The sequence below is a fragment of the Schistocerca gregaria genome, unplaced genomic scaffold (genome assembly GCF_023897955.1).
Source record: "Schistocerca gregaria isolate iqSchGreg1 unplaced genomic scaffold, iqSchGreg1.2 ptg000169l, whole genome shotgun sequence".
NCBI lineage: Eukaryota > Metazoa > Arthropoda > Insecta > Orthoptera > Acrididae > Schistocerca > Schistocerca gregaria.
This window is the reverse complement of record NW_026061724.1, coordinates 7576407-7603653: the sequence shown is the minus strand read 5'-3', so window position 1 is coordinate 7603653 and position 27247 is coordinate 7576407. Positions and strand designations below refer to the sequence as shown.

General features: G+C 26.5%; 6 long non-coding RNA genes across 6 annotated transcripts in view; 3 read left to right on the top strand and 3 right to left on the bottom strand.

Annotated features, from left to right (window-relative positions):
* Positions 1–8740, bottom strand: part of LOC126302197 (uncharacterized) — a 31275-nt gene extending 22535 nt beyond the window's left edge. The window contains exon 1 of the long non-coding RNA XR_007553114.1: positions 8076–8740. This is a non-coding gene — a long non-coding RNA (uncharacterized LOC126302197). The remainder of the gene's footprint in view (positions 1–8075) is intronic.
* The window catches only part of LOC126302196 (uncharacterized), a 153461-nt gene that overhangs the window by 111320 nt on the left and 14894 nt on the right, over positions 1–27247 (top strand). The window lies entirely within an intron of this gene.
* LOC126302202 (uncharacterized) overlaps positions 1–27247 on the top strand; it is a 139852-nt gene that overhangs the window by 98084 nt on the left and 14521 nt on the right. The gene's annotated exons all lie outside the window — the stretch shown is intronic.
* The window catches only part of LOC126302208 (uncharacterized), a 124404-nt gene that overhangs the window by 93141 nt on the left and 4016 nt on the right, over positions 1–27247 (bottom strand). The gene's annotated exons all lie outside the window — the stretch shown is intronic.
* On the bottom strand, positions 12394–26837 carry LOC126302199 (uncharacterized). The gene is made up of 2 exons (XR_007553116.1): positions 26782–26837; positions 12394–13010 (listed from the first exon to the last, which is right to left on the bottom strand). It is a non-coding gene; the product is annotated as an uncharacterized LOC126302199 (long non-coding RNA).
* LOC126302200 (uncharacterized) lies at positions 12792–26946 on the top strand. Its single transcript, XR_007553117.1, has 2 exons — positions 12792–12863; positions 26636–26946. It is a non-coding gene; the product is annotated as an uncharacterized LOC126302200 (long non-coding RNA).

The window sequence follows — 27247 nt, the reverse complement described above, 5'->3', positions numbered from 1 at the left end:
AGTATTTTTACTTTTAAGTATTTATAAATATAGATATATTATTTTTACAGTGAAAATGTAATGTTTTATTTAAACTATATAAATTTTAGAAATGTTAACGGAGTTTAACCGCTAATATAAAAAGTTAGCAGCTTTCATATTGGCTTTACATTTCCTTAATTGGAACTATTATAGTTCAATTATATTATTAACAGTAATATGCCTCTTTTTGGCTTCAATTAATAAGAATAAGGGTAGTACATACCAATCTTCCAGGTCGAAACTGACTGCAATATTTCGCTTCTTATTCTATTTAAGGTTGATTGATAATATCAATACTTTTTGAATGCAACCCAAATGTTATATTTAACTACAACCCTTTATTCTGCTCATTGTAATGCTCCTTGGTTTCATTCATGGTATAGTCCTCCTAATAGAACTAGAATAAAAAATATTGTTGATACTGTTCAGATTATAATGTCTGAAGTTTTAAAAATAATTACAATTGGTAGAATTAGTGCAATTTCTACATCAAAAATTAAAAAGATTACTGCGATTAGGAAGAATCGTATTGAGAATGGTATTCGTGCTGATCTTTTTGGATCAAACCCACATTCAAATGGTGATCTCTTTTCTCGATCATTAATTAATTTTTTTGATAGTGTTGTTGCCAGGATTATAACAATTATTGGAATAATAAATCTAATGAAAACTCTTGTTGATAGAATTAGAAATGTTTTTCTTGATTTATATCAAGCTTTCTGATTGGAAGTCAAATGTACTATTTATAATAGAAAAACAATTATCTACCTCATCAATAAATAGAGATATATAAGAATAATCATACTACATCTACGAAGTGTCAGTATCATGCTGCTGCTTCAAATCCAAAGTGATGTCTTGGTGAAAATTGATTTATTGAGTGTCGAAGTAGACATGTTGATAAAAAGATTGTTCCAATAATTACGTGTAAACCATGGAATCCTGTTGCAACAAAGAATGTTGATCCATAAACTGCATCTGCAATGGTAAAAGGTGCTTCTTAATATTCATATGCTTGAAGTATTGTAAAGTATAGTCCTAATAACACTGTGAAGAATAATCCTTGTAGTGCTTGAGTATGATTAGATTCCATTAAACTATGATGTGCTCATGTTACTGTTACTCCTGATGCTAAAAGAATAGCTGTATTAAGTAATGGAATTTGTGTAGGGTTAAAGGGTTGAATTCCTATTGGAGGTCATAGTATTCCTAGTTCAATTGTTGGTGCTAATCTTCTTCTAAAGAATGCTCAAAAAAAAGAAACGAAAAATAATACCTCTGATGCAATAAATAAAATTATTCCTCATCGTAATCCAATTGATACAAATCCTGTATGTAATCCTTGATATGTTCCTTCTCGTACTACATCTCGTCATCATTGAATTATAGTTAGTAGGGTAATTCCAAATCCAATTATGAATAAGTTAATATTAAATAGGTGGAATCATTTTGCTAGTCCTGATACTAGGACTATTGCTCCAATTGCTCCTGTTAATGGTCAAGGTCTATAGTCTACTAAGTGGAATGGGTGGTTTGAGTGAGTTGTTAACATAGGTTTCATATACTTCTCTAGAATATAGAGTTCTTAGAATTGAGAAAACATAGGCTTGAATTATTGCTACTGCTGATTCTAGAATTAATAGAAGTATTTGTCCAATAATTAGTAATGAGATTAAGTTTATTGCTATAGATGGTCCTGTGTTTCCTAATAAGGTTAATAATAAGTGTCCTGCAATTATATTTGCTGCCAACCGTACTGCTAATGTACCTGGTCGAATAACATTACTAATTGTTTCAATTAGTACTATAAATGATATTAATGCAGGCGGTGTACCTTGTGGTACAAGGTGTGTAAATATATGATTAGTATGGTTAATTCATCCAAATAATATAAATCTTAGCCATATAGGTAGGGCAATTGCAAATGTTAATGCTAAATGTCTTGTTCTAGTAAAAATATAAGGGAATAATCCTATGAAATTGTTAAATAATATTATAATAAAAATTGAGATGAAAATGAATGTTGTTCCATTAAATGATTTTGGTCCAAGAAGTGTTTTAAATTCATTATGTAAGGTTAAATTTAGTTTATTTCAGATAATGTTAATTCGTGATGGTGTAAGTCAAAATAGTGATGGGATTAATAATAGTCCTAGAAATGTTCTAGTTCAATTTAATGATAAATTAAAGATGTTAGTTGATGGGTCAAATGTTGAGAATAGATTTGTTATCATTTTCAATTTAAGTTTTTTATTTCAATTGTTCCTTTTTCTGCTCTTTTAATAAGGTTAGGTTTAAATGAGAAGAAGTTTATTTGATTAAACAAGATTAATGTAGCTGAAAATATAATGAATAGTGAGAATCATATAAGAGGGGATATTTGAGGGATTTGGATATAATTTCCCCATCAGAAGTAGTCGTTAATTTACTATTATTTGGTTTAAGAGACCATTACTTACTTTCAGTCATCTGATGAATTTCAAGGTGTACTAATTTTTTTAGTTACTTTAGATTGACACTCTAATGTTATTTATTTTAACTAACTCCTTAAATTATCTTAGATAATCACTTAATAAATAAATTTACTGAAGTTCTTTCAATTACAATTGGTATAAATCTGTGGTTTGCTCCACAGATTTCTGAGCATTGTCCAAAGAATAATCCAGGTCGATTTATTGTGAATGTTCCTTTATTTAACCGACCTGGCGTTGCATCAATTTTAACCCCTAATGCAGGAACTGCTCATGAGTGTAGAACATCTGATGCTCTTGTTAATACTCGTACTTCTGTATTTATTGGTAGGATTGTTCGGTTATCTACATCTAGTAGTCGGAATCCATCATTTTCTAGGTCTTGTTCTGGTGTTATATAAGTGTCAAATTCTACGTCTATGAAGTCTGAATATTCATATCTTCAATATCATTGTCGTCCAATGGTTTTAATTGTAATTATTGCATCTACTGAATCATCAAGTAAATATAATAGTCGTAATGATGGAAGGGCAATAAAAATTAATGTAATTGCTGGTAAAGCTGTTCAGATTGTTTCAATTAAATGTCCATGAAGTATATTACGGTTAGTATAGGCAATAAATAATATATAACTTAGGGCATAACCTACAATTACTGTAATTAATAATAATACGACCATAGTATGATCATGAAAGAATGATAATTGCTCCATTAATGGTGAAGCTCCATCTTGAAGAGATAAATTTGATCATGTTGCCATTAATAAATATTTTCTAATAAAAGGTCAAACCTTTATTTGTAGAGCTTAAATCTACTGCACTAATCTGCCATATTAGAATCTAGAGATTAATGGTAATTCTGAGTACCTATGTTCTGCAGGAGGGTTATTTTGTAGTCATTCTGTTGATCTTCTTATGTTAGCTCTAAATATAATTGCTCGGTTTGTAATCATTCTTTCTCATATAATTACAATGAATATAATGATTCCTACAATAGAAATTGTAGACCCAATTCTTGATACTACGTTTCATGATGTATATGTGTCTGGGTAGTCAGAGTATCGTCGAGGTATTCCTGCTAATCCTAGGAAGTGTTGAGGAAAGAATGTTAAATTTACTCCAATGAATATAATTGTAAATTGGATTTTTAATCATGTATTATTTATAGTTAATCCTGTAAATAGTGGATATCATTGAATGACACCTCCTGTAATTGCAAATACTGCTCCTATAGATAATACATAATGAAAGTGGGCTACTACATAATATGTATCATGTAATACAATAACAAGTGATGAATTTGCTAATACTAATCCTGTTAATACACCAATTGTAAATAGGAAAATAAATCCTAGAGCTCATAATAATGGTGGATTGAACTTGAATTTAGTTCCATATAATGTAGCTAATCATCTAAATACCTTAATTCCTGTAGGTACAGCAATAATTATTGTTGCTGATGTAAAATATGCTCGTGTGTCAACATCCATTCCTACTGTAAATATATGATGTGCTCATACAATAAATCCTATTAGTCCAATTGATAGTATAGCATAAATTATACCTAATGTTCCAAATGATTCAATTTTTCCTCTTTCTTGACATACAATATGTGAAATAATTCCGAACCCCGGTAGAATTAAAATATTAACTTCTGGGTGTCCAAAGAATCAAAATAGATGTTGATATAGAATTGGGTCACCCCCTCCTGCAGGGTCAAAGAATGATGTATTTAAATTTCGATCTGTTAATAATATAGTAATAGCTCCTGCTGAAACTGGAAGTGAAAGAAGGAGAAGTAATGCTGTAATAGCTACAGATCATACAAATAAAGGTGTTTGATCTAAAGTTATACTTTCTGATCGTATATTAATTGCTGTTGTAATGAAATTCACTGCACCAAGAATAGATGATACACCTGCTAAGTGCAGTGAAAAAATAGCTAGATCTACAGATGCACCCCCGTGTGCAATAGCTCCTGCTAGAGGAGGGTAAACTGTTCATCCTGTACCAGCACCATTATCTACTATAGAAGATGTAAGAAGAAGGGTTAGTGAAGGTGGTAGTAATCAAAAACTTATATTATTTATTCGTGGAAATGCTATATCTGGTGCACCAATTATTAGTGGAACAAGTCAATTACCAAATCCACCAATTATAATAGGTATTACTATAAAGAAAATTATTACGAATGCGTGAGCTGTAATAATAACATTATAAATCTGGTCATCCCCAATTAGAGATCCGGGTTGGCCAAGTTCAGCACGAATAAGTATTCTTATTGATGTTCCTACTATTCCTGCTCATGCTCCAAATATGAAGTATAAAGTACCAATGTCCTTATGGTTTGTTGAGAATAATCATTTTTGCGGTAACATGGCTGAATTTTAGGTGGTAGACTGTAAATCTACTTATGAGATGTTTTCTCTGTTATCATATTTAGGTCTTATATTCAATTATGATTCTAGACTGCAATTCTAGAGGTGTAAAATTTTACTAAGGCCTAAAAGATTATTCTTTTAATTATAACTTTGAAGGTTATTAGTTTGATTAACTTAAGTCCTTAGTATAATGAAATTAAGGTTGATGTTGAAATCAATCCTATTGTTGAAATTATTACTGTTATAGGAAGAATGATTCTTGATTTTTGGGACTTTATCTTTATAGATCACGAATTTTCTGTGTATGATATAATTAGAGCTGAGAATCTAATACGTATATAGTAGTAGAGTGTAATTGTAGTTAATACAACTATAATAGTTATAATAGTTGTTATATTGTTTTCTATTAATGATTGTATTACAATTCATTTTGGTAAGAATCCAAGGAATGGTGGTAGTCCACCTAAAGATAATAAAGATAAGAATATTATGAATTTAATTTCGGTTTTTATATTTCTGGCTGAATAAATTTGATTTATGAAAAATAAATTTATTTGCTTAAATAATAAAACTATAATTAATCTTAATAGTGAGTAAATAATGAAGTATAGTTCTCAGATGTTTTCTCTGACTGTTAATGATCTAATTATTCAACCTAGATGTCTGATTGATGAATATGCTAAAAGTTGTCGTAAGGATGTTTGATTTAAACCTCCTATTGCCCCAATAATAATTCTTAAGATAATAATAGTTCAAATAAAAGTTCTTAATTGAATACAATAAGATAAGACCATTATTGGGGCGATTTTTTGTCATGTTATTAATGTTAAACAACTATTTCATCTTGATGCTCCTATAACTTCTGGAAATCAGAAATGGAAAGGTGCAGCTCCAATCTTTAATAATAGTCTAGATCTAATTATTATTGATGGGATAAATTCTGTTTCCCATCCCATGGGATATTTTATTTGTATCAGCAAAATTGAAAATAATAATATTGTCGATGCTATTGCTTGGACAATAAAATATTTAATTGATGATTCATTTATTATTATATTTTTATTTCTTGTTAGGAGCGGAATAAATGAAAGTAAGTTGATCTCAAGTCCTATTCAAACCCCAAATCAGGAATTTGATGAAATGGACAGGATCGTTCCTATCATTAATGTTGATAGGAAGAGAAGTTTTGTAGAGTTGTTGGTCATTAAAAAGGAGAGGATTGATACCTCTATAAATGGGGTATGAACCCATTAGCTTGTTTAGCTTACCTTTTTACATTAAGGTGTATGATGCACGTTAGTTTTTGATACTAAAGGAGGTAGTTTAATTCTATCTTATGTAATTTTAATGAAGGTACTTTTATTTACTTTATTTACCCAATCAAGGTAACCCTTTAATCAGGCACTTCATTTATTTAATATATAAATCGAAAGTTTTTTTTTGAAATTCTTTTATGTATTATTTTGTTTAATTAGGATTAATTTATCCTGCTCATTTTATTTTTTTATATTTATATATAATAGATAATTTATATTAATATATTACATTTAATAGAAATTAAAGTATTATAAGTTCATCTTACCATTATCAATTGATTATTTTAATGCAATTATTTACCTAGGATTATAGCTACTTATGTTTTTAGCTTAAAATAGGTTATTATAATATAATATATATAATAATATGTAATTTAATATTTAATATTATTATAATTGGATATAATAACTAAAATTAAAAATTTAAATATAAAATATTATAATTAATATAAATAATTATAATAATTATAATAATATAATTATGTAAATTATCTATAATTAGATTATTTAACTAATATATATGAAAGTTAACTTAATATAAAAAAGAATTCATATTAATAACATATTATATTAAATTACATAATTGTATAAAATATATTTATTATATTATTTAATCTTTCTTTATTTATTAGTGAAAAGAAAGATTAAATAAGAAAGAATATAATACATTTATTGCTATACATGTTCCATATTAATCTTTAATTATATATAATAGAGAAGTTGTTGTGGTCATACATAGGGGCGTTTCTTTTTTTTTTGTTTGTGGTTTTTTCTTTTTTTTTCTTTAAATATTTGAATCTTTTATTTTTTCCTGAATTAATAGATTTAAAATTTTCTTATTTTTTATTTTTAAAAGTTTTATTCTTGCTTGTTTATTCACTTTTTCTTTGTATTATATGTAAGTTTTGTTAGACTAAATGTTCTTTTTGCAGTAATTTGATTTAATTATCAAGTGATTTTGGATTTAGCAATTGATTTAGTATCGGCATAATTCGTGCCAGCAGCCGCGGTTATACGATTGATACAAGTGAATATTATTGGTTAAAACAGTTGTTTATATTATTAGGGTTGAAATATAAATTTGTAAGGTGAAATGTTAAAATTTATTTGTGGCCCTTTTTATGAATCTGTGAAATTTAAATAATAAACTAGGATTAGATACCCTATTATTTTAAATGTTAATTATATTTTCCAGGGTACTATTAGTTAAGGTCTTTAAACCCAAAGAATTTGGCGGTATCTCATTCCATTCAGAGGAACCTACCCCATGATTGATAATACACGATTTACTCTACTTAATTTATTTGTTTGTATATCTCCGTTATCAGAGAATCTTTTTAGAGTTATAATTCTCAAGATTTATAATTATAAAATATTTCAGGTCAAGGTGCAGCTTATAGTTAAGAGGAGGTGGGTTACAATAGATTTCTGTTTATAACGGATTTGATAGTGAAATACTGTTAATGAAGGTGGATTTGATAGTAATTTAATTTATTTAATTTAACTGATATTGGCTCTGAGATGTGTACACATCGCCCATCGCTCTCATTATTGATTATTCTATTTTATTTTAAAGTAGCTTCAATTTAGATGAGATAAGTCGTAACATAGTAGATGTACTGGAAAGTGTATCTAGGAAGAGTTTCAAGATATAACTTATTAGTAAAGTGTTTCATTTACACTGAAAATTTTTCTGTGCAAATCAGGATATCTTGATTATTTATTTTATTATATTTATTTTTTGTTTATTTAATATAAATAATTTTATTGTATTTTTGTCTTAGTATATTTTATAGAATTGATTTTTTAAATTATAGTTTATTGGTAATGAAAGTGTTTTATGAAATATTATTTTAAATTTTTTTAAGTTGATTTTATTTATTGTACCTTTTGTATCAGTGTTTATCAAAATTTTAGTATTTATTTTACTTGTCTCTATTTGGGTTGATTTATAAATAATTTATAGTTAATGTATCATAATTATTATTAAATTATTTATAGAAATGAGATGTTAATCGTTTCCCGAGATATCTAGTTTCTTAAGAAACAATTTAATTTTTTAAAGTTATTTGTTTTTATTTAATTTTTTAAGTAAAAATATTAACTTATTTATTCTTTAAGGGATAAGCTTTGAAGTTAATAACCTATAATTTATTTTATAGAAATATAATAGTAAGCTTTAAACCAGCTATCTTTAAGATTACGTTTTAGTTCATTATTTTTTATTTTGATTTTATAAATATTTTAGGTTTTTTATTAAGATTATTAATTTAATTTTAAAATTTTTGTAATAATGATAGAATTAGTATATTTATTTGTATGAAATTTTTACCTTGTGAACTTATTATAAGGAACTAGGCAAAATTGATTTCCGCCTGTTTATCAAAAACATGTCCTCTTGTTTATATTTTGAGGTCTGGCCTGCTCACTGAGCGTATTTTTAAAGAGCCGCGGTATTTTGACCGTGCAAAGGTAGCATAATCATTAGTCTCTTAATTAGTGGCTGGAATGAATGGCTTGACGAGAAATCAACTGTCTCTTAATAAAACTAATAATAAAGGTAATCTAGCAACCAAAGTATAAAAAATTAAATAAACACCAGCCTGCAAACGCTCAGGTTGATAACCCCAACCCAAAATTAAAAGTAAAGTAGGAACTAATCTAGCCTCAAAAAAATTATAAAAAGAAAGAAGACTTAATCTAGCAAATGAACAATAAAGCATAATTATTAAAATCAAAACCATAAAAACAAAAAAATTAGAATGATATGAACTTAAATAAACTGAACCTCTAGCAGTGATTATTAAAGAACAAATCCAAAAACTAAGTAAAATTAAACTAAAAGAAAAATAATCAATACCAAAATAATATCTAATTATATTCAAATCAGCATATGAATAAACACAAATTATAAAAACAAAACCCGACAGAAACATTAAAGAATGAACCAACCATCAACAATTATTTAATAAACAAAGAGGGATCAAAAAATAGTTATAAATAAATACTTTAACATAAAGATAAACCAAAAGAATTAAAAAAATCATTACCATGAGAACGAATTATTGAAACTAAAATAGAAAGACCTAAAGCACCCTCACAAACAGAAAAAACTAAAAAAATAACAGGAAAAAAATAATCATAATCAAACTCAATAAGAAAAACAAAACTAACATAAATAAAGAAAGAACAATATATTCTAATCTCAAAAGAACCATTAATAAATGTTTACGTTTAGAAGAAAAAACATAAACACCAGCAAAATAAATCAATAAAGAAGTAAAAATAGAGAATATAAACATTAGTTTTAATAGTTTAAAGAAAACGCCGGTCTTGTAAACCGGAAATAAGTCCAGCCCCCACTTTTAAAACTTCAGAGGTGGAAAAGCTTCCATCATCGGTCCCCAAAACCGGTATTTTAAATAAACTAACCCCTGAAATGATCAAAATAATAATTATATCATTATCAAATGTAATAAATATTAATTTTATTAAATTAAGACACCCAATATCAATAATGCTTTTTATTATCCTTCAAACCTTCCTAGTTGGATTAATAACAGGAACAATAATAGAAAGATATTGATTATCATATATTTTATTTTTAAAATTTCTTGGTGGTATACTAGTATTATTTATTTACATTACAAGAATTGCATCAAACGAAATATTTCAGCCCAAATCAATCACTATAATTATTACATTAATAATGTGAGTATTTATCATATTAATATTAATTATTCTAGATATATCTATATTTATAGACTTTTTCAAAAACACCGAAACTATAAATATTGATAATTCAATCAATTATCAAGAAATAACAATATCTTTAGAATAATTATATAATAGACCAACATTCATTATTACAATAATAATAATAATTTATTTATTTTTAGCACTACTAGCAGTTGTTAAAATCACCAATATTAATCAGGGACCTATTCGTAAAATAAGATAATTACTAATGAATAAACCCTTACGATTAAGACATCCTTTAATTAAAATTATTAATAACTCTTTAATTGACTTACCTGCCCCAACAAATATTTCATTTTGATGAAATTTTGGATCCCTATTAGGGTTATGTTTGGTAATTCAAATCGTAACTGGACTATTTTTAGCTATACATTATACATCAAATATTGAAATAGCATTCAGTAGTGTAGTACACATCTGCCGAGACGTAAATAATGGTTGAATTATCCGAACCTTACACGCAAATGGAGCATCTATATTTTTTATTTGTATTTACTTACATGTAGGACGGGGAATTTACTATGGATCTTATATATATATACATACCTGAATAATTGGTACAGTGATTTTATTTTTAGTTATAGCAACTGCATTTATAGGATATGTCTTACCCTGAGGCCAAATATCTTTTTGAGGTGCAACAGTAATTACTAATTTATTATCAGCAATCCCATACTTAGGAACAGATTTAGTCCAATGAGTATGAGGAGGATTCGCTGTTGATAATGCAACATTAAATCGATTCTTCACATTCCATTTTGTATTACCATTTATTATTGCTGCTATAGCAGCAATTCATTTATTTTTTCTTCACCAAACAGGATCTAATAATCCTCTTGGACTAAATGGAGATATTGAAAAAATTCCATTCCATCCATACTTTACCTTTAAGGTTTCTATTACATTTGTAATAATAACATCATTATTAATTATACTATGTTTAATTAATCCTTACCTATTAGGAGATCCAGATAACTTTGTACCTGCCAACCCATTAGTAACACCAGTTCACATTCAACCAGAATGATATTTCCTATTTGCATATGCAATTCTACGATCTATCCCTAATAAGTTAGGAGGTGTTATTGCATTATTTTTATCAATTAGAATCTTAATAATTTTACCATTTTATAATAAAACACCATTCCGAGGCATTCAATTTTACCCTATTAATCAAATTTTATTCTGAATTATAGTAGTTGTTGTATGCTTACTAACGTGAAGTGGTAAACGACCTGTTGAAGAACCTTATATTATAACAGGTCAAATCTTAACAATTATTTACTTCACATATTTCTTAATTAATGTCCATGTCGCAAACGCATGAGATAAATTAATTAAGGAATAAAGTTAATTAGCTTAGGAAAAGCATATGTTTTGAAAACATAAAATTAGAAGTTTAACTCTTCTATTAACTTTTCTCAAAAAATTTCACTAAACAAATGAGATAAATAAAATCTTTAAACCAACAAAGAAAATAAAAAAATTCAAAGATAAAGGTAAAAAACTTTTTCAAGCTAAGTACATTAATTTATCATAACGGAACCGTGGTAATGTTCCACGAACCCAAATAAAACCAAAAGATATAATAGCAAGCTTAATAAAAAATATAAAAGAATAAAAATCACCGCCCAAAAAAATTAAAGCCAATAACATTCTTATGAAGGCAATTCTAGTATATTCAGCTAAAAAAATTAAAGTAAAACCACCCGCACCATACTCAATATTAAATCCTGAAACTAACTCAGATTCCCCTTCAGCAAAATCAAAAGGAGTACGATTAGTTTCAGCTAAGCAAGAAGCAAAACAAGCTAAAGCTAAAGGAAAAGAAATAATAATAAATCAACAATAAAGCTGATAGTTTATAAAATCAAACATATTAAAACTACCAATTAAAATAATTAAAGACAATAAAATTAAAGCTAAACTAACTTCATAAGAAATTGTTTGAGCAACAGAACGAAGAGAACCTAATAATGAATAATTTGAATTAGAAGATCAACCAGCAATTATAACAGTATAAACACCTAATCTAGTACAACATAAAAAAATAAAAATCCATAAGAAAAAGAACACATATAAGTTAAATAAGGAAAAATTACTCAAACGGCTAAAGAAATCATTAAATTAAAAACAGGGGAAAAATAATAAAGTAGGTAATTAGATATAATAGGAATTGGCTGCTCCTTACAAATTAACTTAATAGCATCTCTAAATGGCTGAGGAATTCCAACAAAACCTACCTTATTTGGACCCTTTCGAATCTGAATATAACCTAAAACCTTACACTCTAATAAAGTTAAAAAGGCAACACTAATTAAAACACAAATAACCAATAAAAGAAAATTCAAAATAAATATAAATAAATCATAAAGTATCAATACTATTTGTAGAAAAAATCTACATAAATGAATTCTAAATTCAACACATTAATCTGTCAAAATAGTAAATAAATTAATATTAATCAATATAACAAAAAATATTTTAACCATATGGTCCTTTCGTACTAATATGGATTAACAATCTTAGGATAGAAACCGACCTGGCTCACGCCGGTCTGAACTCAGATCATGTAAGAATTTAAAGGTCGAACAGACCTAATCATTGGGCTCCTGCACCCAAAATTTTTCTTAATCCAACATCGAGGTCGCAATCTGCTTTGTCGATATGAGCTCTCAAAAACAATTACGCTGTTATCCCTAAGGTAACTTAATCTTATGATCATAAATTATGGATCAAAATAACAAACATAAATAAATGATATAATAATGAAGAGTTTATCTATTCTTCATGTCACCCCAACAAAACATCATCATTAAATATAGAAAGACAAACAAAAAACTATATAAAAGTAAAATGTCAAGCTCTATAGGGTCTTCTCGTCCTAAAGAAGAATTTAAGCCTTTTGACTCAAAAGTTAAATTCAAAAATTTATTAAGAGACAGTTGATTTCTCGTCAAGCCATTCATTCCAGCCACTAATTAAGAGACTAATGATTATGCTACCTTTGCACGGTCAAAATACCTCGGCTCTTTAAAAATACGCTCAGTGAGCAGGCCAGACCTCAAATTATAAACAAGAGGACATGTTTTTGATAAACAGGCGGAAATCAATTTTGCCTAGTTCCTTATAATAAGTTCACAAGGTAAAAATTTCATACAAATAAATATACTAATTCTATCATTATTACAAAAATTTTAAAATTAAATTAATAATCTTAATAAAAAACCTAAAATATTTATAAAATCAAAATAAAAAATAATGAACTAAAACGTAATCTTAAAGATAGCTGGTTTAAAGCTTACTATTATATTTCTATAAAATAAATTATAGGTTATTAACTTCAAAGCTTATCCCTTAAAGAATAAATAAGTTAATATTTTTACTTAAAAAATTAAATAAAAACAAATAACTTCAAAAAATTAAATTTTTTCTTAAGAAACTAGATATCTTGGGAAACGATTAACATCTCATTTCTATAAATAATTTAATAATAATTATGATACATTAACTATAAATTATTTATAAATCAACCCAAATCGAGACAAGTAAAATAAATACTAAAATTTTGATAAACCCTGATACAAAAGGTACAATAAATAAAATCTACTTAAAAAAATTTAAAATAATATTTCATAAAACACTTACATTACCAATAAACTATAATTTAAAAAATCAATTCTATAAAATATACTAAGACAAAAATACAATAAAATTATTTATATTAAATAATTAAATAAACAAAAAATAAATATAATAAAATAAATAATCAAGATATCCTGATTTGCACAGAAAAATTTTCAGTGTAAATGAAACACTTTACTAATAAGTTATATCTTGAAACTCTTCCTAGATACACTTTCCAGTACATCTACTATGTTACGACTTATCTCATCTAAATTGAAGCTACTTTAAAATAAAATAGAATAATCAATAATGAGAGCGACGGGCGATGTGTACACATCTCAGAGCCAATATCAGTTAAATTAAATAAATTAAATTACTATCAAATCCACCTTCATTAACAGTATTTCACTATCAAATCCGTTATAAACAAAAATCTATTGTAACCCACCTCCTCTTAACTATAATCTGCACCTTGACCTGAAATATTTTATAATTATAAATCTTGAGAATTATAACTCTAAAAAGATTCTCTGATAACGGAGATATACAAACAAATAAATTAAGTAGAGTAAATCGTGTATTATCAATCATGGGGTAGGTTCCTCTGAATGGAATGAGATACCGCCAAATTCTTTGGGTTTAAAGACCTTAACTAATAGTTAACATTTAAAATAATAGGGTATCTAATCCTAGTTTATTATTTAAATTTCACAGATTCATAAAAAGGGCCACAAATAAATTTTAACATTTCACCTTACAAATTTATATTTCAACCCTAATAATATAAACAACTGTTTTAACCAATAATATTCACTTGTATCAATCGTATAACCGCGGCTGCTGGCACGAATTATGCCGATACTAAATCAATTGCTAAATCCAAAATCACTTGATAATTAAATCAAATTACTGCAAAAAGAACATTTAGTCTAACAAAACTTACATATAATACAAAGAAAAAGTGAATAAACAAGCAAGAATAAAACTTTTAAAAATAAAAAATAAGAAAATTTTAAATCTATTAATTCAGGAAAAAATAAAAGATTCAAATATTTAAAGAAAAAAAAAAGAAAAAAACCACAAACAAAAAAAAAAGAAACGCCCCTATGTATGACCACAACAACTTCTCTATTATATATAATTAAGGATTAATATGGAACATGTACAGCAATAAATGTATTATATTCTTTCTTATTTAATCTTTCTTTTCACTAATAAATAAAGAAAGATTAAATAATATAATAAATATAATTTATACAATTATGTAATTTAATATAATATGTTATTAATATGAATTCTTTTTTTATATTAAGTTAACTTTCATATATATTAGTTAAATAATCTAATTATAGATAATTTACATAATTATATTATTATAATTAATATAATTATTTATATTAATTATAATATTTTATATTTAAATTAATAATTTTATTTATTATATCCAATTATAATAATATTAAATATTAAATTACATATTATTATATATATTATATTATAATAACCTATTTTAAGCTAAAAACATAAGTAGCTAAAATCCTAGGTAAATAATTGCATTAAAATAATCAATTGATAATGGTAAGATGAACTTATAATACTTTAATTTCAATTAAATGTAATATATTAATATAAATTATCTATTATATATATATATATATATATATATATATATATATATATATATATATATATATATATATATAAAAATAAAATGAGCAGGATCAATTAATCCTAATTAAACAAAATAATACATAAAAGAATTTCAAAAAAAAACTTTCGATTTATATATTAAATAAATGAAGTGCCTGATTAAAGGGTTACCTTGATTGGGTAAATAAAGTAAATAAAATTACCTTCATTAAAATTACATAAGATAGAATTAAACTACCTCCTTTAGTATCAAAAACTAACGTGCATCATACACCTTAATGTAAAAAGGTAAGCTAAACAAGCTAATGGGTTCATACCCCATTTATAGAGGTATCAATCCTCTCCTTTTTAATGACCAACAACTCTACAAAACTTCTCTTCCTATCAACATTAATGATAGGAACGATCCTGTCCATTTCATCAAATTCCTGATTTGGGGTTTGAATAGGACTTGAGATCAACTTACTTTCATTTATTCCGCTCCTAACAAGAAATAAAAATATAATAATAAATGAATCGTCAATTAAATATTTTATTGTCCAAGCAATAGCATCGACAATATTATTATTTTCAATTTTGCTGATTCAAATAAAATATCCCATGGGATGGGAAACAGAATTTATCCCATCAATAATAATTAGATCTAGACTATTATTAAAGATTGGTGCTGCACCTTTCCATTTCTGATTTCCAGAAGTTATAGGAGCATCAAGATGAAATAGTTGTTTAACATTAATAACATGACAAAAAATCGCCCCAATAAAGGTCTTATCTTATTGTATTCAATTAAGAACTTTTATTTGAACAATTATTATCTTAGGAATTATTATTGGGGCAATAGGAGGGTTAAATCAAACATCCTTACGACAACTTTTAGCATATTCATCAATCAGACATCTAGGTTGAATAATTAGATCATTAACAGTCAGAGAAAACATCTGAGAACTATACTTCATTACTTACTCACTATTAAGATTAATTATAGTTTTATTATTTAAGCAAATAAATTTATTTTTCATAAATCAAATTTATTCAGCCAGAAATATAAAAACCGAAATTAAATTTATAATATTCTTATCTTTATTATCTTTAGGTGGACTACCACCATTCCTTGGATTCTTACCAAAATGAATTGTAATACAATCATTAATAGAAAACAATATAACAACTATTATAACTATTATAGTTGTATTAACTACAATTACACTCTACTACTATATACGTATTAGATTCTCAGCTCTAATTATATCATACACAGAAAATTCGTGATCTATAAAGATAAAGTCCCAAAAATCAAGAATCATTCTTCCTATAACAGTAATAATTTCAACAATAGGATTGATTTCAACATCAACCTTAATTTCATTATACTAAGGACTTAAGTTAATCAAACTAATAACCTTCAAAGTTATAATTAAAAGAATAATCTTTTAGGCCTTAGTAAAATTTTACACCTCTAGAATTGCAGTCTAGAATCATAATTGAATATAAGACCTAAATATGATAAGAGAGAAAACATCTCATAAGTAGATTTACAGTCTACCACCTAAAATTCAGCCATCTTACCGCAAAAATGATTATTCTCAACAAACCATAAGGACATTGGTACTTTATACTTCATATTTGGAGCATGAGCAGGAATAGTAGGAACATCAATAAGAATACTTATTCGTGCTGAACTTGGCCAACCCAGAACAAGACCTAGAAAATGATGGATTCCGACTACTAGATGTAGATAACCGAACAATCCTACCAATAAATACAGAAGTACGAGTATTAACAAGAGCATCAGATGCTCTACACTCATGAGCAGTTCCTGCATTAGGGGTTAAAATTGATGCAACGCCAGGTCGGTTAAATCAAGGAACATTCACAATAAATCGACCTGGATTATTCTTTGGACAATGCTCAGAAATCTGTGGAGCAAACCACGGATTTATACCAATTGTAATTGAAAGAACTTCAGTAAATTTATTTATTAAGTGATTATCTAAGATAATTTAAGGAGTTAGTTTAAATAAATAACATTAGAGTGTCAACCTAAAGTAACCAAAAAAAATTAGTACACCTTGAAATTCATCAGATGACTGAAAGTAAGTAATGGTCTCTTAAACCAAATAATAGTAAATTAACGACTACTTCTGATGGGGAAATTATATCCAAATCCCTCAAATATCCCCTCTTATATGATTCTCACTATTCATTATATTTTCAGCTACATTAATCTTGTTTAATCAAATAAACTTCTTCTCATTTAAACCTAACCTTATTAAAAGAGCAGAAAAAGGAACAATTGAAATAAAAAACTTAAATTGAAAATGATAACAAATCTATTCTCAACATTTGACCCACCAACTAACATCTTTAATTTATCATTAAATTGAACTAGAACATTTCTAGGACTATTATTAATCCCATCACAATTTTGACTTACACCATCACGAATTAACATTATCTGAAATAAACTAAATTTAACCTTACATAATGAATTTAAAACACTTCTTGGACCAAAATCATTTAATGGAACAACATTCATTTTCATCTCAATTTTTATTATAATATTATTTAACAATTTCATAGGATTATTCCCTTATATTTTTACTAGAACAAGACATTTAGCATTAACATTTGCAATTGCCCTACCTATATGGCTAAGATTTATATTATTTGGATGAATTAACCATACTAATCATATATTTACACACCTTGTACCACAAGGTACACCGCCTGCATTAATATCATTTATAGTACTAATTGAAACAGTTAGTAATGTTATTCGACCAGGTACATTAGCAGTACGGTTGGCAGCAAATATAATTGCAGGACACTTATTATTAACCTTATTAGGAAACACAGGACCATCTATAGCAATAAACTTAATCTCATTACTAATTATTGGACAAATACTTCTATTAATTCTAGAATCAGCAGTAGCAATAATTCAAGCCTATGTTTTCTCAATTCTAAGAACTCTATATTCTAGAGAAGTATATTAAACCTATGTTAACAACTCACTCAAACCACCCATTCCACTTAGTAGACTATAGACCTTGACCATTAACAGGAGCAATTGGAGCAATAGTCCTAGTATCAGGACTAGCAAAATGATTCCACCTATTTAATATTAACTTATTCATAATTGGATTTGGAATTACCCTACTAACTATAATTCAATGATGACGAGATGTAGTACGAGAAGGAACATATCAAGGATTACATACAGGATTTGTATCAATTGGATTACGATGAGGAATAATTTTATTTATGGCATCAGAGGTATTATTTTTCGTTTCTTTTTTTTGAGCATTCTTTAGAAGAAGATTAGCACCAACAATTGAACTAGGAATACTATGACCTCCAATAGGAATTCAACCCTTTAACCCTATACAAATTCCATTACTTAATACAGCTATTCTTTTAGCATCAGGAGTAACAGTAACATGAGCACATCATAGTTTAATGGAATCTAATCATACTCAAGCACTACAAGGATTATTCTTCACAGTGTTATTAGGACTATACTTTACAATACTTCAAGCATATGAATATTGAGAAGCACCTTTTACCATTGCAGATGCAGTTTATGGATCAACATTCTTTGTTGCAACAGGATTCCATGGTTTACACGTAATTATTGGAACAATCTTTTTATCAACATGTCCACTTCGACACTCAATAAATCAATTTTCACCAAGACATCACTTTGGATTTGAAGCAGCAGCATGATACTGACACTTCGTAGACGTAGTATGATTATTCTTATATATCTCTATTTATTGATGAGGTAGATAATTGTTTTTCTAGTATAAATAGTACATTTGACTTCCAATCAGAAAGCTTGATATAAATCAAGAAAAACAATTCTAATTCTATCAACAAGAGTTTTCATTAGATTTATTATTCCAATAATTGTTATAATCCTGGCAACAACACTATCAAAAAAATTAATTAATGATCGAGAAAAAAGATCACCATTTGAATGTGGGTTTGATCCAAAAAGATCAGCACGAATACCATTCTCAATACGATTCTTCCTAATCGCAGTAATCTTTTTAATTTTTGATGTAGAAAAATGGCACTAATTCTACCAATTGTAATTATTTTTAAAACTTCAGACATTATAATCTGAACAGTATCAACAATATTTTTTATTCTAGTTCTATTAGGAGGACTATACCATGAATGAAACCAAGGAGCATTACAATGAGCAGAATAAAGGGTTGTAGTTAAATATAACATTTGGGTTGCATTCAAAAAGTATTGATATTATCAATCAACCTTAAATAGAATAAGAAGCGAAATATTGCAGTCAGTTTCGACCTGGAAGATTGGTATGTACTACCCTTATTCTTATTAATTGAAGCCAAAAAGAGGCGTATTACTGTTAATAATATAATTGAACTATAATAGTTCCAATTAAGGAAATGTAAAGCCAATATGAAAGCTGCTAACTTATTATATTAGCGGTTAAACTCCGTTAACATTTCTAAAATTTATATAGTTTAAATAAAACATTACATTTTCACTGTAAAAATAATATATCTATATTTATAAATACTTAAAAGTAAAAATACTTCCTTAACATCTTCAGTGTCACGCTCTAATTATAAGCTATTTAAGTAAACGAAAAACAATATTACCAAAATAAATATTCAAAAAATAAAAGTTAAAAGATAAATCTTGAAATTAGAATCATATCAACCTTGAATATAACCAATTAAATAAATAAATAATCTATATAAACCTTGACCACCAAGTAATTCACCTCAACCATAATCAAATGACTTAGATGAATAATAACCTATTTTTAAAGGAATATATCTAATAAACTTAGTTGAAAGAAAAGGTATAAATCATATAGAACCAGCAAATCTAACAAAAGAAAGTATACTTAAAGAAAATAAATTATGAGAAAAATCAAAATTAGAAATAAGATAACCTAAATAAGCACCTAAAATAACTGTAATAGTTAAAAACTTTAAATAATAAGGTAAAGCTATCACATGAGGAATAGGAAAAATTAATCAAGATAAAAGACTACCACCAAAAACAGCAACAAACAATAGACCAATTATTCCAAATGAAATATAATAACCCTTATCATCAAAAGAAAATCTAGAATAAAAATTATTATCACCAAATATTGAATAATAAAACAAACGAAAAGAATAAGAAGCAGTTAAACCAGTAGAAAAAAAATAAAGAAAAAAAATTAAACAATTAATTCATCTTAAACAAACCATCTCAAGAATTAAATCCTTTGAATAAAATCCCGCTAAAAAAGGTATTCCACACAAAGATAAACTAGAAACATTAAAACAAACTGAAGTTAAAGGTATGAAATTAACAATTGATCCTATAAAACGAATATCCTGAGAATCCTTCAAATTATGAATTATTGAACCTGCACATATAAATAATAATGCCTTAAATAAAGCATGAGCCAATAAATGAAAAAATAAAAGCTTTGGATAACCTATAGCCAAAATTCTTATTATTAAACCAAGTTGTCTTAAAGTAGAAAGAGCAATAATCTTCTTTAAATCAAACTCAAAATTAGCGCCCAATCCAGCCATAAATATAGTTATACAACCAATTAAAAGTAAAAATCAACCACAATTATAAGTATCCAATATTGGTCTAAAACGAATTAATAAATAAACACCAGCAGTAACAAGAGTAGAAGAATGAACTAAAGCAGAAACAGGAGTAGGAGCTGCTATAGCAGCAGGAAGTCATGAAGAGAAAGGAATCTGAGCTCTCTTAGTTATAGCTGCTAAAACAATTAATATAGTAATGAGCTTTATTTCAAAAGAATTAGAAATAAAATCATAATAATAAATATAATTTCAACCACCAAAATTTAACATTCATGCAATAGAAATTAAAATAGCAACATCACCAATACGATTAGAAAGTGCAGTTAATATACCAGCACTATAAGATTTTACATTTTGATAATAAATAACTAAACAATACGAAACTAAACCTAAACCATCTCAACCTAATAAAATTCTAATTAAGTTAGGACTAATAATTAAAAAACCTATAGAAAGAATAAATATTAAAACAATAATAATAAAACGATTTATATTCTTTTCACCAGATATATAATCCTCTCTATAATAAATAACCAAAGAAGAAATATATATAACAAAAGATATAAAAATAAGAGATATTCAATCCAAAATTAAAGTTATAACAACTATAGAACCATTTAAATTGAAAAGCTCTCACTCAACAAAAACTCTATAATCAATTATTAAATAATAAATGCCTAAAATAAAAATTATAGTTCTCGAAATAAACAAAGAAAAAAAACTCAAAGAACAAATAGAAAATAAATTCACGGCCTAAGATGAAAAACTTCATATCATTGATTCCACAAAACAATATTTTTAATTAAAATACTTAAGCAAACTAAACAAAGAAATATTCATCCTTCAAACAGAGAATATTTAAAGGCAATCAATGTAAAAGTAAAAGATGATATTCACGAAAATAACCAAGAGAACAAGTATAAACACCAGAATAATAATTCCCATGCTGAGAATAAGAATATATATACAAAGTATAAACAGCTCTAAAAAAAGATAAAAAAATCAAAGTAAAGAATCTAAAAGAAGATCAAGATATAATTCTATTTAATAATCTAATTTCACCTACCAAATTTAAAGAAGGAGGAGCAGCCATATTTGATGATCTTAAAAGAAATCATCATAAAGCCATTCTTGGCATCAAATTAATTATACCCTTGTTAATTAATAATCTTCGTCTACCTAAACGTTCATAAATAATATTAGATAAACAAAATAAACCAGAAGAACATAAACCATGACCAACCATTAGAGAAAGAGAACCTACACAACCTCATCAATTCATAGTCATCAATCCACCAATAACCATTCTTATATGAGCAACAGAAGAATATGCAATTAAAGACTTTAAATCAACCTGACGAAAACAAATAAATCTTACAATAACACCCCCAGATAAACCTAAAGACAATCAAAAATAATTAAACTTTAAACCCAAATAAGAAATAACCTTTATAACACGAAAAATAGCATAACCACCTAACTTTAATAAAACACCAGCAAGAATTATTCTACCTGAAATAGGGGCCTCTACATGAGCCTTAGGAAGTCATAAATGAACCAAAACATAGGTATCTTAACTAAAAAAGCCAAAATTATAAATACATAAAACATAAAATAATAAGAACCAAAATCAACCAATAAAGGAAAATATAAAGTATTAGAAAAATCATAAACCTTAAATAAAACTAATAATAAAGGTAATCTAGCAACCAAAGTATAAAAAATTAAATAAACACCAGCCTGCAAACGCTCAGGTTGATAACCCCAACCCAAAATTAAAAGTAAAGTAGGAACTAATCTAGCCTCAAAAAAAATATAAAAAGAAAGAAGACAATCTAGCAAATGAACAATAAAGCGTAATTATTAAAATCAAAACCATAAAAACAAAAAAATTAGAATGATATGAACTTAAATAAACTGAACCTCTAGCAGTGATTATTAAAGAACAAATCCAAAAACTAAGTAAAATTAAACTAAAAGAAAAATAATCAATACCAAAATAATATCTAATTATATTCAAATCAGCATATGAATAAACACAAATTATAAAAACAAAACCCGACAGAAACATTAAAGAATGAACCAACCATCAACAATTATTTAATAAACAAAGAGGGATCAAAAAATAGTTATAAATAAATACTTTAACATAAAGATAAACCAAAAGAATTAAAAAAATCATTACCATGAGAACGAATTATTGAAACTAAATAGAAAGACCTAAAGCACCCTCACAAACAGAAAAAACTAAAAAAATAACAGGAAAAAAATAAATATAATCAAACTCAATAAGAAAAACAATAACTAACATAAATAAAGAAAGAACAATATATTCTAATCTCAAAAGAACCATTAATAAATGTTTACGTTTAGAAGAAAAAACATAAACACCAGCAAAATAAATCAATAAAGAAGTAAAAATAGAGAATATAAACATTAGTTTTAATAGTTTAAAAAAAACGCCGGTCTTGTAAACCGGAAATAAGTCCAGCCCCCACTTTTAAAACTTCAGAGGTGGAAAAGCTTCCACCATCGGTCCCCAAAACCGGTATTTTAAATAAACTAACCCCTGAAATGATCAAAATAATAATTATATCATTATCAAATGTAATAAATATTAATTTTATTAAATTAAGACACCCAATATCAATAATGCTTTTTATTATCCTTCAAACCTTCCTAGTTGGATTAATAACAGGAACAATAATAGAAAGATATTGATTATCATATATTTTATTTTTAACATTTCTTGGTGGTATACTAGTATTATTTATTTACATTACAAGAATTGCATCAAACGAAATATTTCAGCCTAAATCAAACACTATAATTATTACATTAATAATGTGAGTATTTATCATATTAATATTAATTATTCTAGATATATCTATATTTATAGACTTTTTCAAAAGCACCGAAACTATAAATATTGATAATTCAATCAATTATCAAGAAATAACAATATCTTTAGAAAAATTATATAATAGACCAACATTCATTATTACAATAATAATAATAATTTATTTATTTTTAGCACTACTAGCAGTTGTTAAAATCACCAATATTAATCAGGGACCTATTCGTAAAATAAGATAATTACTAATGAATAAACCCTTACGATTAAGACATCCTTTAATTAAAATTATTAATAACTCTTTAATTGACTTACCTGCCCCAACAAATATTTCATTTTGATGAAATTTTGGATCCCTATTAGGGTTATGTTTGGTAATTCAAATCGTAACTGGACTATTTTTAGCTATACATTATACATCAAATATTGAAATAGCATTCAGTAGTGTAGTACACATCTGCCGAGACGTAAATAATGGTTGAATTATCCGAACCTTACACGCAAATGGAGCATCTATATTTTTTATTTGTATTTACTTACATGTAGGACGGGGAATTTACTATGGATCTTATATATATATACATACCTGAATAATTGGTACAGTGATTTTATTTTTAGTTATAGCAACTGCATTTATAGGATATGTCTTACCCTGAGGCCAAATATCTTTTTGAGGTGCAACAGTAATTACTAATTTATTATCAGCAATCCCATACTTAGGAACAGATTTAGTCCAATGAGTATGAGGAGGATTCGCTGTTGATAATGCAACATTAAATCGATTCTTCACATTCCATTTTGTATTACCATTTATTATTGCTGCTATAGCAGCAATTCATTTATTTTTTCTTCACCAAACAGGATCTAATAATCCTCTTGGACTAAATGGAGATATTGAAAAAATTCCATTCCATCCATACTTTACCTTTAAGGATTCTATTACATTTGTAATAATAACATCACTATTAATTATACTATGTTTAATTAATCCTTACCTATTAGGAGATCCAGATAACTTTGTACCTGCCAACCCATTAGTAACACCAATTCACATTCAACCAGAATGATATTTCCTATTTGCATATGCAATTCTACGATCTATCCCTAATAAGTTAGGAGGTGTTATTGCATTATTTTTATCAATTAGAATCTTAATAATTTTACCATTTTATAATAAAACACCATTCCGAGGCATTCAATTTTACCCTATTAATCAAATTTTATTCTGAATTATAGTAGTTGTTGTATGCTTACTAACGTGAATTGGTAAACGACCTGTTGAAGAACCTTATATTGTAACAGGTCAAATCTTAACAATTATTTACTTCACATATTTCTTAATTAATGTCCATGTCGCAAACGCATGAGATAAATTAATTAAGGAATAAAGTTAATTAGCTTAGGAAAAGCATATGTTTTGAAAACATAAAATTAGAAGTTTAACTCTTCTATTAACTTTTCTCAAAAAATTTCACTAAACAAATGAGATAAATAAAATCTTTAAACCAACAAAGAAAATAAAAAAATTCAAAGATAAAGGTAAAAAACTTTTTCAAGCTAAGTACATTAATTTATCATAACGGAACCGTGGTAATGTTCCACGAACCCAAATAAAACCAAAAGATATAATAGCAAGCTTAATAAAAAATATAAAAGAATAAAAATCACCGCCCAAAAAAATTAAAGCCAATAACATTCCTATGAAGACAATTCTAGTATTTTCAGCTAAAAAAATTAAAGTAAAACCACCCGCACCATACTCAATATTAAATCCTGAAACTAAATCAGATTCCCCTTCAGCAAAATCAAAAGGAGTACGATTAGTTTCAGCTAAGCAAGAAGCAAAATAAGCTAAAGCTAAAGGAAAAGAAATAATAATAAATCAACAATAAAGCTGATAGTTTATAAAATCAAACATATTAAAACTACCAATTAAAATAATTAAAGACAATAAAATTAAAGCTAAACTAACTTCATAAGAAATTGTTTGAGCAACAGAACGAAGAGAACCTAATAATGAATAATTTGAATTAGAAGATCAACCAGCAATTATAACAGTATAAACACCTAATCTAGTACAACATAAAAAAATAAAAATCCATAAGAAAAAGAACACATATAAGTTAAATAAGGAAAAATTACTCAAACGGCTAAAGAAATCATTAAATTAAAAACAGGGGAAAAATAATAAAGTAGGTAATTAGATATAATAGGAATTGGCTGCTCCTTACAAATTAACTTAATAGCATCTCTAAATGGCTGAGGAATTCCAACAAAACCTACCTTATTTGGACCCTTTCGAATCTGAATATAACCTAAAACCTTACGCTCTAATAAAGTTAAAAAGGCAACACTAATTAAAACACAAATAACCAATAAAAGAAAATTCAAAATAAATATAAATAAATCATAAAGTATCAATACTATTTGTAGAAAAAATCTACATAAATGAATTCTAAATTCAACACATTAATCTGTCAAAATAGTAAATAAATTAATATTAATCAATATAACAAAAAATATTTTAACCATATGGTCCTTTCGTACTAATATGGATTAACAATCTTAGGATAGAAACCGACCTGGCTCACGCCGGTCTGAACTCAGATCATGTAAGAATTTAAAGGTCGAACAGACCTAATCATTGGGCTCCTGCACCCAAAATTTTTCTTAATCCAACATCAAGGTCGCAATCTGCTTTGTCGATATGAGCTCTCAAAAACAATTACGCTGTTATCCCTAAGGTAACTTAATCTTATGATCATAAATTATGGATCAAAATAACAAACATAAATAAATGATATAATAATGAAGAGTTTATCTATTCTTCATGTCACCCCAACAAAACATCATCATTAAATATAGAAAGACAAACAAAAAACTATATAAAAGCAAAATGTCAAGCTCTATAGGGTCTTCTCGTCCTAAAGAAGAATTTAAGCCTTTTGACTCAAAAGTTAAATTCAAAAATTTATTAAGAGACAGTTGATTTCTCGTCAAGCCATTCATTCCAGCCACTAATTAAGAGACTAATGATTATGCTACCTTTGCACGGTCAAAATACCGCGGCTCTTTAAAAATACGCTCAGTGAGCAGGCCAGACCTCAAAATATAAACAAGAGGACATGTTTTTGATAAACAGGCGGAAATCAATTTTGCCTAGTTCCTTATAATAAGTTCACAAGGTAAAAATTTCATACAAATAAATATACTAATTCTATCATTATTACAAAAATTTTAAAATTAAATTAATAATCTTAATAAAAAACCTAAAATATTTATAAAATCAAAATAAAAAATAATGAACTAAACGTAATCTTAAAGATAGCTGGTTTAAAGCTTACTATTATATTTCTATAAAATAAATTATAGGTTATTAACTTCAAAGCTTATCCCTTAAAGAATAAATAAGTTAATATTTTTACTTAAAAAATTAAATAAAAACAAATAACTTTAAAAAATTAAATTTTTTCATAAGAAACTAGATATCTTGGGAAACGATTAACATCTCATTTCTATAAATAATTTAATAATAATTATGATACATTAACTATAAATTATTTATAAAT